Genomic DNA, 18,384 nt, shown 5'->3' with positions numbered 1-18,384 from the left:
ATCTTTGAGAGCATGCTCAGTTAAATTGAAAAATCAGACCTGTACTAATTTTATCTGTTTCTTTCCCAGGAAAAGAATATATTTCAAATGTCCATTTAGTCCCACTCCACAGACACCACGGTTTCTTCTTTTCATTACCGGAAGATGCAAATGAGAAAAGGGAATTTTTAGAATACATATTTAAAATTATTCTAAATTAAATTTATTTTAAAAGGTATTCTCTTCATTAGGCAATTTAGTTTCAATTTTGTATAATTTAAGAAGATAAACCTCAAATACGTTTAAAGGCAGATTATTTAATGGCTGGATGAATGACAGATGCTTCCAGCTTATGAACTTTTAGGAAGAATCCTTTTGGTAAGGTGCCTGGCCCTCCTCTGATCTTTTTTTGTGGGAGCTTTGTCTTACTCTCCTAGAAACTCCATATCAGGAACTGTGAAGTCATTTCAACCTTTTTAGTAGATGGTGACATTTTTGCTTGATGCAGCAGGAAAATGGTTTTCCAGACAATTTTTCAAGTTAGCTGAGTGTCAGAGATCTGCAACATGGGAGTACCCAAAGCTGAGGATCTACACTCCTCACAATAATTCTTAAATCAGCCTGAGGTTTTTGGGGATGAAGGCTCACTTGTGTGGCTCAGAAAAGACAGCTTTAACCTGTTATTGATACCTGAATTGCTATGGCTGGAGAGTTTTCCTGTGCCTGGTGAATCATAGTTGTATATGCAGAAAACTGAATCAGCGCTGTGACCTTACTCACTAGTCACAGGTACTGCATGGATATAAGGATTTATCTCATGTTTGCAGTGCAGACTATTAAAAAAACAAAATCCAATTGAAATATGATTCACATAACAGAATTTGATTAAAAGAGCTCTGATCCCAAGACCTGTTTCCCTCAGAGGAGGGTGATACAGCTGATTACATCAGTTATTTTAGTCCTAGACCTGCAAAGGGCCTCCAATGTCAGTCATAGCACTGTAAGTGGCAGTACCTCAGGATTTCCAAAATGCACCATGTGGTGCTCTGGGCACTCCTGGATGGGGTCACAGGTGGTTTGTTCCTGCTCAAACAGTATTTATTTGTGATGAGAAGTCTTAATATGATAATATTATGAGAGACCCCTGGAAGCAGAAAACAGCCTGATCTCTCTCTGGCATCACCTGAAAGCCTTGACCTTTTACCAGTCACACCTGTGTAATGTGAAGGAGCCAGCTTCAACAGGAGGGGCAAAGCAGTTGTGCCTACAGTGACAACCTGGACACCAGAGAAGTTTTGTGGGAAAGTAGAAATGGGCTCCCTCATCCTTATGGTTGATGGATGAGTGCTGGGACCGAGTCCACTGCTTTGCCCTCCTCACCTGAACTGGCTCTCAAGTGTCGTCAGCTTCCCCATGTGCTTGGAGCCGCGTCTGCACAGGATGAAGGGAAGGCCATGAGCTCTGCCAGCTCTGAGGGATTTTGTGTCACCATCATGGTAAGAAATGAGGAACTTAATTTAAAAATCAGGTGTCTACATATTTCAGGCATTGACAGAGTCAGACAGCAGCTGAGCAGAGGTTTCAGGGATCTATATTTAGACTTCAGTCCAGAGAGGCAGTTTGGTAGGATATCAGAATGACAAATGTGACAGGCTTGTAAAAATCTTCACTTTCTCTTTGGAAAGATAGTTAACAGATTTTGTAATTAAGGGGACTGCAAATGTGAGATCCAATCCATGCCTTCGGTCATCTCACTCTCATACTGGTCCCAGAGGAGGATCAAGGTGCTGTGTGCTTCACCAATTTTTTGTTCAGATGCCATCCTTTCCTTGACAATGCCAGAAAAGCTCTTCTCCCTTCCTCTTTCTCTCCCTGAGCCAACAGGCACTTTAAATATACAAGTACAGCTGAAACTTTCATTTAGATTCCTGACGACTGGCACCACAGTTATTATATCCCCAGACTGACAGTTCCTGCTGATTGGTGCCACTCAATTCAGAAAGCAATATCGCTTTGATATATCAACCTGGCAACTGCCTGCAGGAAGCTATTCTAGTCCTTCTCTCTGAATTTCACTCTAAGAAATATACTCCTTTCAACAGGATTTTTAAGGGAAAAAAAGGCAGAACATTTAAGAGAGGGGATGGGAAGCTCAGTATGCCCCCCATTGCCTTAAACAAGAGCACCTTTTTGTCTTATTGAGGAGGTAGTAACTCTACAGGAGACAAAGACTATAGGAAGACCCTTTACTCCAGCATTTTACACACTTGAAAAATCCAAGTCTTATTCATAGAAAAAGGAAAGGGGTTTTAAAAATTTAGCACTGACCTATATGTCCTTTATGAAGAATATGACATGTTGGTGTTTTAAGAATATGTTGTTTGATGTTTCAGTTCAGGCTTTGTTGTGGAGCTCAAAGGTCAGGTAGTCAAGATGTTAACGGAGCAAGCACAGTTGGTAGAGTTGTTTCAGCTGGGAAGATTAGGAGAGAGTTCCCTGGGATACTGACAGTACCCTGCTGCAGCCAAGTTAGGGGACAGTCCACTTGCCCAGTGTAGGAACTGGTGAAAAGTAAAGACAAAAGGATAATGTGTAAGAGCTTGTCTTAAAGGGGGAAACTAACACAACAGTAATAAAAAATAGCAGGCAAATGAATTTTATTTAAACTGTGAAGAAGAAGGAAATCTGAGGTTGCAGAACCAGAATAAATTTAGATTAAAGTCACTCTATATTCCTATCTATATGACCTGATACAAGGCTAATTGTGTTCTCTTGCTTCTGCTTCCAAAGTGCTTTCTATTTTCTTCTGAAAAAATGGCATGATCAGGTCTTCTTGAACTTATTTTTAACCTGGTGGTCTCAGGACAGAAATTTTCCCTCTGTCCCATAGTACAAGAAATAGCTGAACCTAAGTTCCCTATGCAGGCAGATGGACTGAATATTCTGACATGAGCACAAAGAGTCTTGAGGATCCATCCCTTAGGTCTTCTGCAGTTCTTCCTCATACTTTCTCTTAATGCTTACAAGTTTCCCTTCAGTTCCTGGGGAAGAATTGCCTTATTTCTAATAATATTTTTCTTGTTCTTAAGTAACTTCTTTTCATAGAGGTAGTTTATTCTCACAATAGCGATGTGAGCCAGAGCCTGTGGTTCAACCTGAAAGCTCTGGGACCAGACCTAGGTCTATGTTGTGAAGTGTTTTGCTAGAATTGCCAATAGCAAGAGCCCAAGGAATTTCCAGAAATGCAGGTGTCTGTTTATGATTTCTTTATCTTCTCTGAATGTGATTGCATTCCCTTTAGCTATTGTGTGTATCATCCTTCCATTTAGAGTTATTTTCTTAAGTGTATCTGGAGGGCAGTGGAAGGCTCTTAGTGAAGCAGTATTGCATGCTTCAATAATGCTGTATGAGAACATTTGTTCAATGGTTTATGTAAGAAGGAAGCAGATGTTCTTGACATGTCAGAAATGTAAGAACACTTTATCTTGGTGAACTGCTTCTATCAGTTCCTGCAGATATTTTTCACCTGCACACATCTCCAAAGAGAGAAAGTATTTAGAAGTAGTAGAGAACTCTTGAGGTCTCAAAGGTGCTGCTGATGCTGCAGATGGAGGTCATAGCCCCTCTGTGCACTTTGTTTTTAATACAATTGTAGATGGAGCAGATGGAAAAACCCATTCTATTAAATCCTATTAATTAAATACCTAGTTAGAAATATTAATTTTTTAAAGACGGCTGTATAAGTACTAGTTTCAGTGATTTAAAGGCCAGTTACTCAGCAGCTTTCTCCAAAGATTTGAACTGATTTCCTTGCAGTAACAATGTCACAATTTCTTTATCTTCTGCTATCACCTTTTGCTAGGATGTAATTTTTCACTTTTTTTCTGTCTGCTTGCATAGAGCCAGAAGAGCAATTAGGTCTCCTGCTTCAGTGCACCTATGAAAGGAGATGCCTTGATGTAAAGGAGGCTTTTTTTAATCTTTCTTTTAAAGCTACCCTTACATGCATGAAACTGTATTTTTGAATTACTTATAGCCAAGAAGTTAGAAAATGAGGTAACTGACAGCCCTCTGCATCTGTACACCCCCATATTTACATGCATGAAAGTGAGAAAAATAAAAAAGAATGCTCTATTGCCATGAAATGTTAAGGCAGCTGCATATAATATTAAACAATAATAATATTGAATTTTTGATGTTTGTGCTGGAGCTGGAAGAGCATGCAAAGTTTTTCTCTCCAATTAGCAGGTAAGTTGATTACTGTACTGGACTGCCATCTGAGTGGAGCACTGGTGACTCAGTGGGCTGTGGTCAGGCTGCTGGCAACATCGTGCAGCCACCGGTGTGCTCGGCTGTGCACAGACACTGAGGGGAGCAGCACTGGCTCTTTGCCTTCTTCTCCCCCTGTGCTGGCTTTGCATTAATTGGTCCTTGATGAGAAGACACCCCTCTTTGATGAAGTCACACCCCCTAACCACACAATGAGACACCTGGGCCCGCACAGGAAAATGCATCTCAACCTCTTCCTTGTGAACCAGTGAAAGGAATATTGCAATGAAGCTACTGCCTCCTTCCTAAGCATCCAGTCAAGCAAAATTTGCATTTAAAATAATGCTCATTCAGAAGTTCAGAAAACTCCCTCCTACCACAGGGCAATATTTTCAATGGCATCAAGAATAATTTGAAGAGCCTTTTGTGTGAGGAAGAGAAATTTTGGGACTGTTCTTATAATTGGAATATCTTTCTTATTTGAAAACCAAAAAGGGTTCCAAATGAAAACAAAAGGATGACAAGGGAAAAAGTTTCTGGGAAATGTATCTATTTCTGGTGATGACTCCCTTTTATGCCCTCTTTGTTGTAGAAATACAGCACCTGGACAGATGGGCTGTTCATACACCTCCCAAGTCCTTCTTGTCTGGCTGCTGAAGGGATTTCTCTCAGCGTGTCAGTCATGGCTCACAGCAAAGTGGTGAGACTTGCAAACTACAGACTTGTTTTGGCATAAAATGAAGAGGAATTTTTTTTTTTTAAAGGAAAAAAGCTGAAGAAGGAAATGACCCACTGGGTGTGACAGGATCCATGTATTTCTCTCTAAAGTACTCATGGAGATTTCACAGGAGCAGATCAAGGTGATGAGGTTGCCAATCCAGCAAATTATTACTGAGATGTCTTCCAAACATGAGTAAGTTTCATAGAGTTCACAGTGGTACTGGAGATGATGATGAATCCATGAAGGTTTAACCTGAGTCCAGTGTCCCATGCACTCCTGCATTCTCCATTAATGACCTTTCCACTCAAAAGGGTTGATATTTTTTTAAATATTTTTAACCAATGTGAAGATACATCAATAGAGAGTAACCTTTTCTTCATTTCCCCCCTCAGCACATTCAATGAAAAAGTATCAACATATTGAGCCTAACAGGGAGTTCTCTTTGAGAGGAAAAGGTTATGACATCCCAAGGAATTCTCGGAAAATGTGAAACACTTGACAATACAAATCAACAATCTGATTTATAGGGTGTGCATTATGAGCCATATCTGGATGTAAGATGTCATTGCGGATGTCAGTGAAAGAGGAGAAGAAAGAACAGAGGAGAATGTGAAGAGGGAAAGCTGCAGAACTAAATCCAAGCCTTTTGTAAGTGGACATTAAAGCACTGATTTCACAAAAACGATAGCATTCTGCTGAGAGGGACAAAATGGATATGAGATTTTGACAGACTGGTTTTGTACAACCTGGGATGCAGTCACTTGTGAAATGTCTTCAACAGTGACTCAGAGGAGCTGGTACCACAGGACCTGCTGAATAAATACTCTGCCTGTGTTTCTCCCACAACAACAAAGGGAGGTGGCAAGGTTACCAAGAATGCATCAGACCACTGAATTCTCTGTAAGTGCTCTCAGGACAGCATAGCCAATTTATAAATTCTCAACATTTTCTGCCTAACAGTTTTATAGCTAGGGTACATTCACAGATTCCACTCACTGCTATTTGAAAACTTCATTGTTAATGAGAAATATTATTTTAGTCTTGTATTTTTTTGCATTTGTAGGAAAGCTGAGCTGTTGTCAAGGTTTTCTCAGTTTGCTGTTGTTTTCCTAGAGCTACTCTGTACATTTTCAAATGAAGTATTTCTTCATAATAAGATATGTCAAACTTCATTTTGCACTGAATCAAAGAGATTATGCCTGGGGAGAACTTTAGAAACTGAAGCATGCTTAGAATTAAAACCTGAGGTTAGGCAGTTTGTCCTAAATCTCAGACTAAATGGCAAAGATTTCCAGCAGATGATAAAGGATATGCTCTGTATAAAGTAGTCTGGGATAATTAATAACATTTGATTACTTATTTGCTTTGCTACATTTCAGTGTTCTGACTTGACAAAGTTCTGTTGACATGCTGCACACATGCTCGTGTTTACTTGAGAATATGTATTTCTGAAACCTATCAGAGGCACCACCCGAGCCCAAGATCTGGTCTTACTTCTTACGCTCAGAGACTGATTTATATACGCTTGAAAGCTTCACAAAAACCACCCCCAGATGCTAGAGGTAGCGGTGTTAATGCTTCAGAAGGTGGCAGTCTGCCTCTGAGTTGTAAGAGAAGGAATGCTTCAAAGTTGAGGGAACCAAGGAGGTGATGAACAGCATATAAATCCAAATACTGCTAAGTGCTAATCACTCAATAACTGCTCCAATAAAGTACTTAAAATGGGTGAAATATTTACAACCAGTTCCTTGCTAAAAATGGACTCATGAGTACAGACTTGTCTGGATTGAGTCAAAGGCTTTGGTACACTGGAGACCTGTGTTTATGCCTCCTTTTTTGTCACAGGATACATAGCTGGGTTGTTTTCATTAATTCTAGCAAAAGTCTGCATGACTGAATTTTTCAGCTTATCTGTTTCTCTCTTTTCATTAACATATTGGAAAGAGAAGGAAAGAAAATAAGTAACATACAGGATCTTATGAACCATTGACCTATATTTGAAAATAAAAAAACCCAACAAACAAAAAAATGAAGTTTATGCAGTGGCTTATGTTTTAAGTACTCAGATTAAAAATTAAAATCTAGGGAAAATGACCTACATTTGCCTTATGAAGATTGTCCCCATCAGATATTTCAAGACTGCTACTGGTAAACAAAGATATTCAAAATCAACACTCACTTTGGACAATTTAAGTGGCCTAGATATAGAACAATCTCAAATTTTGTCACTGTGTTTATAGCTGTGTGTACATAAATATGTAGATGTATATTTATATGTGCTGGTTTCATGTTAGTGAAAGAAAGTTTGTCAGACATTGTGTGGATGATTCTGAATGCGCATATTCAACACCAATTCCTCTATTGAAATTATTAAAATATAATGACATTAAGAGAAAAAATCTGCAAGCATATTTTAATATTTTTACCATAGATGTAAAAATTGTGATGTCACAGGAAAAGGAAGTCTCATCACTGAAATTTCAATCTGAGATGAAAGTTAGATGTCTGCAATGATTTGCTGTTTTACAGACATGAATAAGAAGGAAGCTTCCATCCACTGTATTTTATAACTCAAAACATGTTTGGAACATATTTTCTATTATCATGATTACCCACTCACAGTTTCAAAGTGTGTTCCCTTCCCATCTCTTCCTCTCCAATATCACTAAAATTGCACTGTATTGAAACATTTGAATCTTTGCTTTTACATCTGTCTTCTGCACTAGAATCCATCTTAGGGTCTTAGGGCACTTAAAAAATGGCAGACAGGAAAACTAGTAAGTTACACCCAAGAAAGGGTGAGCTCCCCACCTCCATTCTTTTTGAAGCAAGATATTTCCTTTTTTCTTATTTATAGAAAACATGTCTTTGTAGCAAAGATTTCCCTCACCTCAGCTTTTATTCTGTGTTTCATCTCAGGCCAGTCAGCATTCATTACATTTCTGTGCACAGCATTAGATCCTTTAAAATAAAACAAATTTTGCAATTATTTTGACTATTTTGATGCTGTTACATGGTTTTATAAAATTTTTTTTTAACATTATAAATATTAGGATAATGCATGGGAGGGAAAATCTGTTTATGAAGAGAAAAATCCATAAAGAAATGTTTTCTTTGAAAAATACTGCTGCATTAAAGTCTCATTTCAGAAATAGAAGAGTTTTATATAAACATTAACCTTGTAGTGCAGTAAAAATTATCAAAAGCCATAGCAAAATGTACCTAACCAAATATGTGAAATATTTCAAATACAAAGGAGGTTTGTAATCTGTTTGTTTTGTTAAACTTAAAGCACAGAATAAAAAACATTCACTTCTGCATTCTCCTGCTTGCTTTTTTTATTTCTTTACAAAGGGAGCATCAGTGCATATGAACAAAACAGTTCCACTCAGTAGGGCACATAGCTCAAAGCATTCTGTCCCATTTTCAGTGACCTGGAAAACACAAAGGCTGTTGTGCTGGAAAAAGAGGGAAAAAATAAAAAAAAAAGAAGGAAAAAAAGGATAAAAGGAGGGGAAAAAAGAGAGAGAGAGAAAAAAACCAACTCACCAATCCTAGCTGTATACAAATAGTACCTTCATCATCAACATAAATTTGAAACCTAACAGCTTCCTTGGAGAAAGTGATTATCAAGGAAATGGAAGCATGGTGCTCTGTCTCACCATGTTGCCATTTGGGAAATGTTGAGAAACAACAGTGATAATGAATTTGAAAAGCAACATCTGTGTTACTGTCATAACAAAATAGTAATAAATAAAAGACAAAAAAAGCCAGACACTGGAGAACACAATGGGACAAAGCCTCTTGTAAGGAGAATCCTTATCACATAGGACACCACTGACTGCAGCACTACTTTACTTCACCTTATTTTTCTTGAGGTGTATTACAAAACATAATGAGACATTATTCTGGTTACACAAAATCAGTTGGAATAAATTCCAGAATTATCACACAGTGATGACAATTCCTCACAACCACATTGAAATCAAGAAGACAATAGGGCTTGTTTCCACTGCTGTATATTTAACCTTTTCCATAGTCACCCTGTCTCTAAAGAATACATGTTGCTTCTTCCCCTTTTATCCTGTAGAATGACCACATCATTCACATGGCAAGAATTCAGTCCTCATGACAAGATGCAGGCATGAAAAGGCATCAGTTTGTGGGTATTCATGGGATAAATGGGAAGAGAATTTGAGCAGCAGCAAAGTAGGGTAAGGTGGAGATTAGGGTCCAGGCATTGTATGGATATGATAAAAGCTGTGGTGACACCAGTAGTGTTTCACATAGAGTTTTCTCAGGCAGAGAAAGTCACAGGCCCAATTTAATGGAGCTCTTGCAGTGGCTAGGGGACCACTGAATGACTCCTGAGGAACTAGAAGCTGTACAAAAGTGATTAGCCAAATGAAGAGATTTTTCTATACTAAAAGGTCCCTCTAAGGTTCATGATAATTATTTGTTACAGTTTGTTTGTAATGAGTTGGTGGCCAATGGAAAATTCTCAAGCATTGACATCACAGATTTGACTCACATTTTTCTGTAGTGGAACATGTAGAAATGAAGAGGTAAATTTCCAATAAGGTGAGACTTGCATTTCTGTTCATACTTTGCAAAATTTACATCTGTAATTCAATTATGTATAGCAGTTTTAGTACTGCTACTTCTAGATTCCAGATGGTTAAAAGGTTAAATCATTTAGATGGAAAAAGATGTGCAAGCTGAGCAGATATTCCAAAACATATAGCACGCTTTTTCTTGCAAACTGGGAAAGATGGTCTTGGTCTGTCTAAAAATATCCAGAGGTGACTGAATCTCCACTGTAAGTTGTTCTTGATGTTATAAATCCAAATATTTGTAGAAATCCTTTTCCATTTTGCTTCATATTACAGTCAATGCTTAGGTATTATGGTGCAGTGTGGTTGCCAGTGGGTTCCTGTACCTTCTATCTCAGGTCTAGTCATCCATAGCCGAGAACTGGCCACTTTTTCTAAAATTGTTGACATCAGAAGTAGGTGAAAAAAGAACAGCATGACAGAATGATCAGGAGAAATCAGTACAATACAAGAGAGCTTAGAAGTATTTTGTTAAATGTAAACTTACAAATGGTCATGATTGTTTTTAAAACTGATGAAATATATAACAGTGTGATATCGTCTTTATAATTCTTCTCATGAAGGTTATTCCAAAATAGGATGAACTTTATATTTTTAACAAATATTCATGCTTTTAAACTGAAGAGAAAGTGGCAGTTCTATAAAAATAACATTCTAAAATAAAATTAGCTTTAAATATTAAAACCAACAGAATCATGCTACCAAAAATAAATAACTATAACTGATATGAGACTGGCTCATTCAGAACAGCCTTGTAAAAATCTAAGACTCAAATGTATCAAATAGCTTCTCAAAAAAAGTGAAAAGCATTGTGATGGGTTTTTAAAATTATATGAAAGTCAGATACATTGGGAGAAAATGATGCTGGAATCTAATACATAAGAAGCCTATCCAAAATAACACCAATCAATCCTTAGCAATATTTTACTGTGGTATGGTGATGTGCTTATGGGAAGAAAAAGGACATAGAATAAAACTTTAATTTGGAAATTTGAGGAATGAAGAAGTGGAATCACAGAAGTGCGATTTCTGATTAGACTATTACATAAAAATGAAACTGTGAAGAGGAACTTTTCTAAGTGGCTAGAATATGTACAAAAATCACATAATTATAGCAACCAAACTGAACCCAGATACATAAATCTCAAGCTAGTAGCCAACCTACTCTCTTGTAAGTTTTCAGTTGCAAAGTAAGGTAGCCAGAAAGGAAAAGGTAGTAATAAAAAACACCTAATAAAAAAAAAAAAACACAGACAGAAAGAAGAAAGGATGGAAGCTGCAGCATTTCAGTGCAGGCATTCATACACAAAATTCAGTGCATAGCTGATCAGAAATGCTGCCAAATGTCATACTCAACATCCCATATCCTACGCTGGTCTCTGCAGTTTTGAGGCATTTGATCACAGCCAAGATTTCTCTTATTTTCAATAGGAGAACACTATAGTGCCTTTGGATGCAAACTAGTGGATCTGTCTCAGAAGGAGTTGGTGAGCACAAAGCTTGTGTGACATGTCTTCAGTTGGTATACTGCTCATCATAAGGAACAAAAAACTCTCCCAGGTGCTATTATAAAGGCATGATCCACAGTTTCATAGAACCATAGAATGGTTTGGGTTGGAAGGGACATCAAAGATCACAAGTTCCAACCAGCCTGCCATGGACTGGGGCACTTACCACTAGACCAGATTGCTCAAGTCAAGGTGTCTTTTGCTCCAAAACCCTAAGAGACCAACATGAGCGAATGAAAAGTGCCAACATAACATTAGAAGATACTAGGCAGAGCTATCTATGCACTGAAAACCATTAAAAAATCTAGAATTAAAACCTTCTTATTTTTCATCTCTTTGCCTAATATTATTTATTTTTAACTTATTCTCAAGGAGTTATGGTTGTTCTTTCTTTGTTGCTTGTCCTGGATTTTAGCCAAAGTCAAACTTAGAGGCAGGATAGGCCCTGAAATGAAGACTTGTGAGTCATTCCTTATACAATGGAAATTCAGGCTGAAAAGGCTTACACAAAACATTTACATAATGCTTTTCTTAGGAAAAAAAAATCAGAATACACAAGAGAGTCCTGTTTAAAAATTCTAGACACAAAAGCAGATGTTGATGTCAGTGTAGGTTGCATTCAGTAAAACCCATTTTCTTTGTTGAAGCATCTTATAATGTCACTCAAAATTTGCTGGTATTTTTATTCCTCAAGTAATTAATGCTGTAGATCAGGCTCCTCTCCCCAGTGTAACTCCAGTTATGCCTTATTCCCAGATACTGAACGCAGCCCAAGCTCCATGAAAGTGTATTTCTTAAAGTATGTGATTTGGCTTTAACTTCACAGTTAAAGCATGAGTAAAAGTTCTGATTGAAAGCAGAGGAAAAGGACCACCTTTTGAAAATATGTTGGCAATTTTTTGTTTTAATTGAGGCAAAATATTCTGAAGTTCAGATGGCATGAATCAAAGGACTCATTCTGGGGAAAAATTGCATGATTTAGAAACTAGCAGAGAAATTGACAGAAATATTTCGACAGAGGATTTAAACTTTTATCTAGTGTAGGAGTGATGATGAATAAGAAAGAGGTGAAGGGAAGAAAGAAGAAGGAAAGAGAGTCCAGGAGATTTGGTAGTTTGTCTTTAAATGGTCTGAATTTTAAAGCACCTAGAACTCAGTTGCTGCTGCTTTTAAAATAAAGGCCTCCTTTTCAGTGCTTTCACTTGTGTTAGAGATTTACAGAGTCACAGTATTCCCCTGATGAAGAAAATTCAGAACTATTTCAACTACCCAAGCTCCAAAGTAAGGTAAGAAACACAGAATTATGATGCTTCAGACCTGTTACTTTCAGAAAGCTTTCTTTTAATTGAATTTGAAACTGCACTTAGAATCTGAGACACCTAGAATAGAAGACATCTGAGAGCTACTTATAATTTCCTGATCCTGAGGACTACATTAAGCTGGTCCAGCAAGTCACAAATTACTGTATCTTTTGTCCCAACTACTAGCAACAGCAGGTGAAATCCATAAATCCTTGTTCAGGTTGAAAAATCATGTAAAGGCTTTGTTTAGAATTATATTCTTTCAGCAGCAAGAACTTCATCCAGCACAGAAAATAAGAGCACAACCACTAAACTAAACTAAAAGGACTCTACCGGTTCAGCATCCTAAATTCACAATTAAGAAATGCCAACTGTGTTGTTATGCCTCTTTTTTTTGAGCATCCTCTACAAAATCATACAACCTTTCTAAACACATGCACATACTTGACATGCCATCCAGCAACAAATATGCTATACTCACAGACAACTTACAGATATTTACTCAGAGACCTAAATATATCAAGAGATTGAACATGAAGACTTCCTAAGCCAGGCTGAAGACGTGTGTGTCTAAAGCCATCCCTCACTCATACATAATGTCTGTGCAGCTCTGAAACACATACCTCTGCAGATCTTGAAACCACTGCAAGCACACAGGCTACCACCGCTACTCTTCTTAAAAATAAATTTTAAAAAAATGTGCAGAAACAAAGAACGTGAGAAAATGTACAGAAGAAGAGATAGTGCCATCTTCCAGCACTTACAACTCAATCTACAAATATCTGAGACATATTTTTATGATGATTTTAGGCTATATAATAATTGACATAAGTAGCTACTTACAAGCCACAGAATTAAATCAGTGAATTGTGGTTGTTTTGATAATTATCTGGTCATTATTTGATCATATTTGTATTACAATTTTTTTCCCCCAGTATGAACAAGACCATGCTCCTGATTCACAGAATTATTCAGGTTAGAGAGCACCTTTTCAAATCCTACTCATGGTCAAGAACAGAAGCAGCTTATCTAGACCCTGGGATCTGAGAGCACAGAACTCTGCTGTAGACCACCATTTATCTGGCTATGATACTTTGCAAAATTACAGAGTCTGTCCAAAACAGTCTTGGGAAAAAAACCCAATACACTTAATGAAGCAGGTATTTCCATAAGAAGTTTGAAACATTGATGGCCTCCTGCCTATAAGTGTTTCAGTTAATGTTCATACTTGCATTTCACTGAAGTTTTCTTCTTATGATTGGTCTGTCATAATGGACTCTAACTGGATTCATGGTGATTGCAGATTTTCCATGACTACCTTTCAAAACTTAAAAAGTGTCTTTTCCTCATCTCACTTAAGATGGACCTAAATTCCAACAAGGGAAACTGCAGACATTTTATCCCTTGTTAACAACAGAGGTTTTCATTTTAAAATTCATTTTGAGTCCCAGAGTTTGGTTAGTAAAATTAAAAATGGGGACTTATATAATAACTCTTATCTAGTTATAGCCATATAACTTATTAAGAGCAGTTCTCTAATAACTGCTCTAGCCCCTAAGCACTTTTCTCTGGTTTATGAATAAGAAAAATTGGTCCTAGCTAAAGGATCAATTGAAACAAAGGATCAACTGAAACAGGGCTCAAAATGGCACCTGTGTTTTGCAATAACAGCTTACCTTATATGATGTAAAAGATGAGTTAAGTACAGTCCTTTCTGTACAGTTGGACAGGTCATCGTACCATTAGCACCTGCAAAGCAATAAGGAAATCCACATCAGGCAGCATGGATTTACCATCAACAAATCACATCTAGCTAATCTAATTTCCTTCCCCAGCAGGATGGCACGTTATGTGGACAGGAAAACATTCTGTCTCATGAAATTCTCATAAACTAGTAAAGTAATGTCAGTCTAACTCATAAGAGAACATAAAAACACCCGAAGACTGCAATTATCAATAGTTCACTGTTAAGACAGAAGAATGTAAGAGAAAGAATTTTTAATTAGTCAATTCTATAGTTTAGTTAAATATTTTCATTAAAAATTTGAATGATAGAGCAGTGAGTTTACTCATTAAGTTTGTTGCTGATACCATACTGGGAGGGACAGCCTCTATGTTGGAGGATTTAAACTACATTCAAAATAGGCCTGTTAACTTTGAGGAGTGGAATAAATAAAAAGATGAAATTCTGAGCTGACCTATAGGAAGTACTACAGTTGTGTACATAACATTTAGAAAGGAAAGGTCTGGGTTACACAAGGCTGCAATGTCATGGTACTGTGAAATGGTGACCAAGATGAATAGACATAGAAAGGGAGTATTGTTGTTCTGATTGGGAACGGCGGGAAAGAACGACATAGACTCTCTGGGAGTCACAACACGAGAATTTCTCTAGTTTATTGCTCTAGGCTTGTCTTATAGACAGATACGTGGAAAAGTACAGAAAGGAAACTCTTATTGGTTAGCAAAGTGCTACATCACCATCATTGGTCAGTGGGCTTCACCACCCCCCTGATCCTCTCTTGCAAGGAAAACAAGAGGACAGACAAACAGCACTTGGCAGTTGTTTTCTGTGTCTGAGGATTGTTTTGAAATCCTCCCATGAATTTCTCAGGCTAGCTTCTCAGGCAGGACTGAGAGGCCATGGGCCTGCAGTTTCTGCAGCTCCCTGCAGCCTGTTCCAAAGCTAGCATCCATAGAGTATGGCCTCCAAAATATACATAATCATCTCACTGCTTATCAGTGCATTGAATATTGAAAATATACCTCACTGGAGTATTGTTTTGGTTTTGGGCAGGACAGAGATCATTTCTTCACAGTACCCAGATGGGGTGAAGCCTGGTGCTCTGTGGACATGTCTAGGTTGTTAATTAATAACACCTATATCATCACAGGGACTTCTGCTTCTGAGAAGGAGTGGTGTGGCTTAGGGTTGTGGGCAAAGTGTGGTAGGTGGAGGGTCTGCCTGCCACTGCTTTTTGTTGTCCCAGGCTTGGTGAGCATTTTTGCATGTAAGTCACCCTCTCTTTGTAGATTTTTGTTATTTGTGTTGTTGCTGTTTTCTTACCTCATTGCTGTTTCCAGTAAAGGATTATTATCTCAAGCCATGGTCTTTGCCTTTTGTATCTCCCACCATATGGGGCGGGGTTCACATTGTATTTTGGGTTTTCTTAGGGGGAATACTATTCTGGGGGATACCATTCCTAAATCACAAGTATCATATCCACTGTGGAATATCATCATCAGTAAAAATGTGGACCAGCTGCTTGGCCTAGAGGAAAAGCTTGCAAGTTTTCAGAGGACAAATAAATATTCTCCAGGGAAAGGGTTAGACAGGAGTGCAGTTGGTTAGTCTGGAGAAGAGAAGGTAGAGGGAATGTGTGTCATTATTCTTGGCATCTAATTGTGCTGCCTGCTGCAAGGAGAACACAAACATCCAACTTTGCAAGTTCATGGCAAGCAGGACAAACTGTGGGCTTAAACTGAAGCATGGGGAGTTTAGTGTGCTTTACAGCCTCTTCAGGAACCTCCCATAAATAACATGGAAAATAAGCAAATTCCAGTAGCTTTGAGAAAGAATAAGATAGAAAATGATATTTTCATATCATTTATACATGCAAAAGTAAGAAATACAATAATTAAGATGCATAAAAGGAAAAATACTATGCCTAGCAATATTATTTTATTCATCAGAAAGAAGAACAGGGAAAATAATGTCACAGATGTTATTAGGTTAAGATCTTTTATTTAATTAATATCCAACATTTTTGTGTGTGTTTAAGCGGTTTTTCACATCCTTAATAACCTACAGTGTTTAATTAATGTAAACACTTCTATTCAGAAGATATTTTAGTACTAATTAAATGATTATGGTGGAAGAAATTGAACAGCACCAAACAAGCATCTTCAGTGTTCACTGAAGCTTTCAAATGTGATTTCACTAGTTCTTGTGACCGATCTCAAAGGAAAAGGGAGACACCTCAAGCAAGGAGATAATAGATTTTCTTTTAAATAGAAGAATTCTTGCATTGTTTTTTAGAATCTCCATTTAGTTTTAAAATATAGCTACTTCTTAGTTTATTGCTTTCAGTATTTCTTACATATGTTAGGGTATCTTGGTTTTTGTTTTTTAAAGTTTTAAACCAGTTCTTTGCAAGCAGATGGAAGCATTTTCTGCTACTTAGTTTTTGAAAATCTGAACTGTAGCTTCTGATTTGTATATTATTATTTTTATTTGTCAGATGTTCTGACCAAGACAGAATTAATATAGAAACATCTACTGTAACAATAAAAAGAAGAAAGCAAAACATGTCTCCTATACAAAGGACTTACTGTTATTTTCCCATGATAACTATTATCTGTTTCATTCAAATTTGTAACCAGTGGCCTTGAAAGCTAACTGGCTGCAGACCAAAGATGACTAAACCACAAGGTATATTATATATTAATTTATTAAAAAAAATCCTTGAAATGTAACATATCTCCAAGACTGAAGTCTTTGAAACCAAATTGGGTCTTTTCTCTCTGTTCTAACATATAGCTTGAGCTGTTCTGAACATGATCCATACAAACTGTGCACTACATACAGCTAACTGCTATTCTGAAGATTAGCAAAATAAGGCATAACAATATCAACCAGCAACAGCAGCAAATAAACCCATTTCCACAGCAGGATGCTGCATAAGTTTCAGGGAATATAGAATGTTTCAGTTATAGGCCAAATGAGTAATATTGTGCTGTGCTAGTCAGGCTGAAATTAGCTTCCCATTTTTAATCTCCATCTTTACAACCTACAGAAAACCAAATAATACACTAGGACTTTCATATGTCATTGTTGAAGTCTGAGAACTTTCCATCCAAAAAGCTTTGATTTAAATCAGAAGTGTAACTATACTGTGCAGTCTTCTTCTCCTCCATTGATTTTGTACTGTTCAAACAGATAAATTTTGGCTAAAAACAAATTATGGAGAGTTTAATATGCTTTGGTTTTTTTGTTTTCTTTGTTTTTTTTAATGGAGAAATCAAAATACCTCTTTTATAAAAATAAGCTTCCCAAAGCTTGTGTTCTTGTGTGGAATCTTTTTTTTTTTTTTAACTTTAGTAAAGGTCAATGGGACAAAGCCAGAGCCATGGCTTCCCATATATTAAAACTAAAGTACTTCAAAACTCTACAGTCTCTGAGTTTCTCAAAGACTGAAAAACTACATTTAGATTTCCTCAGGCATTTTTGCTGCAACAAACAACAGTTTTCACAGAACATGTCTAGCCATTCCAGTTCTCTTTATTTGCATGTGTACATAGAAACATGCTATGGTTATTTAAAAAATGAAATTACTTTCTTTGATTCAGCATGGTTTAATAATCTGGTGTGCAACATGCAAGGTTATTTTCTTTGTTTTGCTAAATAACTTATCCAAATGCCATGGGAAAAATAAGGAAATACTCCTGATGAATACTGCTACTACAAAGAATATAAGAAGAAGCTGGGTTACATTTTAGAGACAAGATTCATTGTAGTGTAACATTCACAGCTTGAGGAAAGCAGTTTTAGTGTTCACTCAGCCCTGCTTCCCAAGTAGAAATAACGAGATGGTGAGAAATTACAAACTCTCAGCATACCCATTTTATGGTTAGGTTTTCTCCTAGATGACTTGCAACACCTACCTTGTGTATCCTTACTAATTTTAAAGACTAACTTTTTACTTCCTATGACTCCAAAATTAGCGATCCAATTTGGAAATTTGGAGCTGGGTCAGTTAAACTGTACCATTTAATGAAATTTAAGCAATTATGCTATTCTGAATTCCAAAAGCATTCGATGAAAAATTCTCACCAAAAGACTAAAAATAGTTCTATCAGTAGAACTAACTCTGCATAATTTTTGTATTGCCACAAAATATACTGTTAAAGGAAGTTTCCAGAAATCCTGTTTTAACACTTAAACCTAGATTATTTTGCACTAGATTCCCAGCCTTACTTAAATTATTCTGTGT

At 37.1% G+C, this 18,384-nt stretch overlaps 2 long non-coding RNA genes across 2 annotated transcripts in view; one reads left to right on the top strand and one right to left on the bottom strand.

The window, feature by feature from the left end:
• The window catches only part of LOC111937119 (uncharacterized), a 114,565-nt gene that overhangs the window by 9,626 nt on the left and 86,555 nt on the right, over nucleotides 1-18,384 (bottom strand). Inside the window, exons 13-15 of the long non-coding RNA XR_015286270.1 lie at nucleotides 14,068-14,140; nucleotides 7,860-7,930; nucleotides 2,308-2,540 (exon numbers count right to left, since the gene is read on the bottom strand). This is a non-coding gene — a long non-coding RNA (uncharacterized LOC111937119). The remainder of the gene's footprint in view (nucleotides 1-2,307; nucleotides 2,541-7,859; nucleotides 7,931-14,067; nucleotides 14,141-18,384) is intronic.
• Nucleotides 1,202-8,289, top strand: LOC147653494 (uncharacterized). Its single transcript, XR_015286271.1, has 3 exons — nucleotides 1,202-1,475; nucleotides 5,013-5,161; nucleotides 5,362-8,289. It is a non-coding gene; the product is annotated as an uncharacterized LOC147653494 (long non-coding RNA).

The sequence above is a fragment of the Cyanistes caeruleus genome, chromosome 4 (genome assembly GCF_971803275.1).
Source record: "Cyanistes caeruleus chromosome 4, bCyaCae1.hap1.1, whole genome shotgun sequence".
Taxonomy (NCBI): domain Eukaryota; kingdom Metazoa; phylum Chordata; class Aves; order Passeriformes; family Paridae; genus Cyanistes; species Cyanistes caeruleus.
This window is presented reverse-complemented; position numbering and strand designations above follow the sequence as displayed.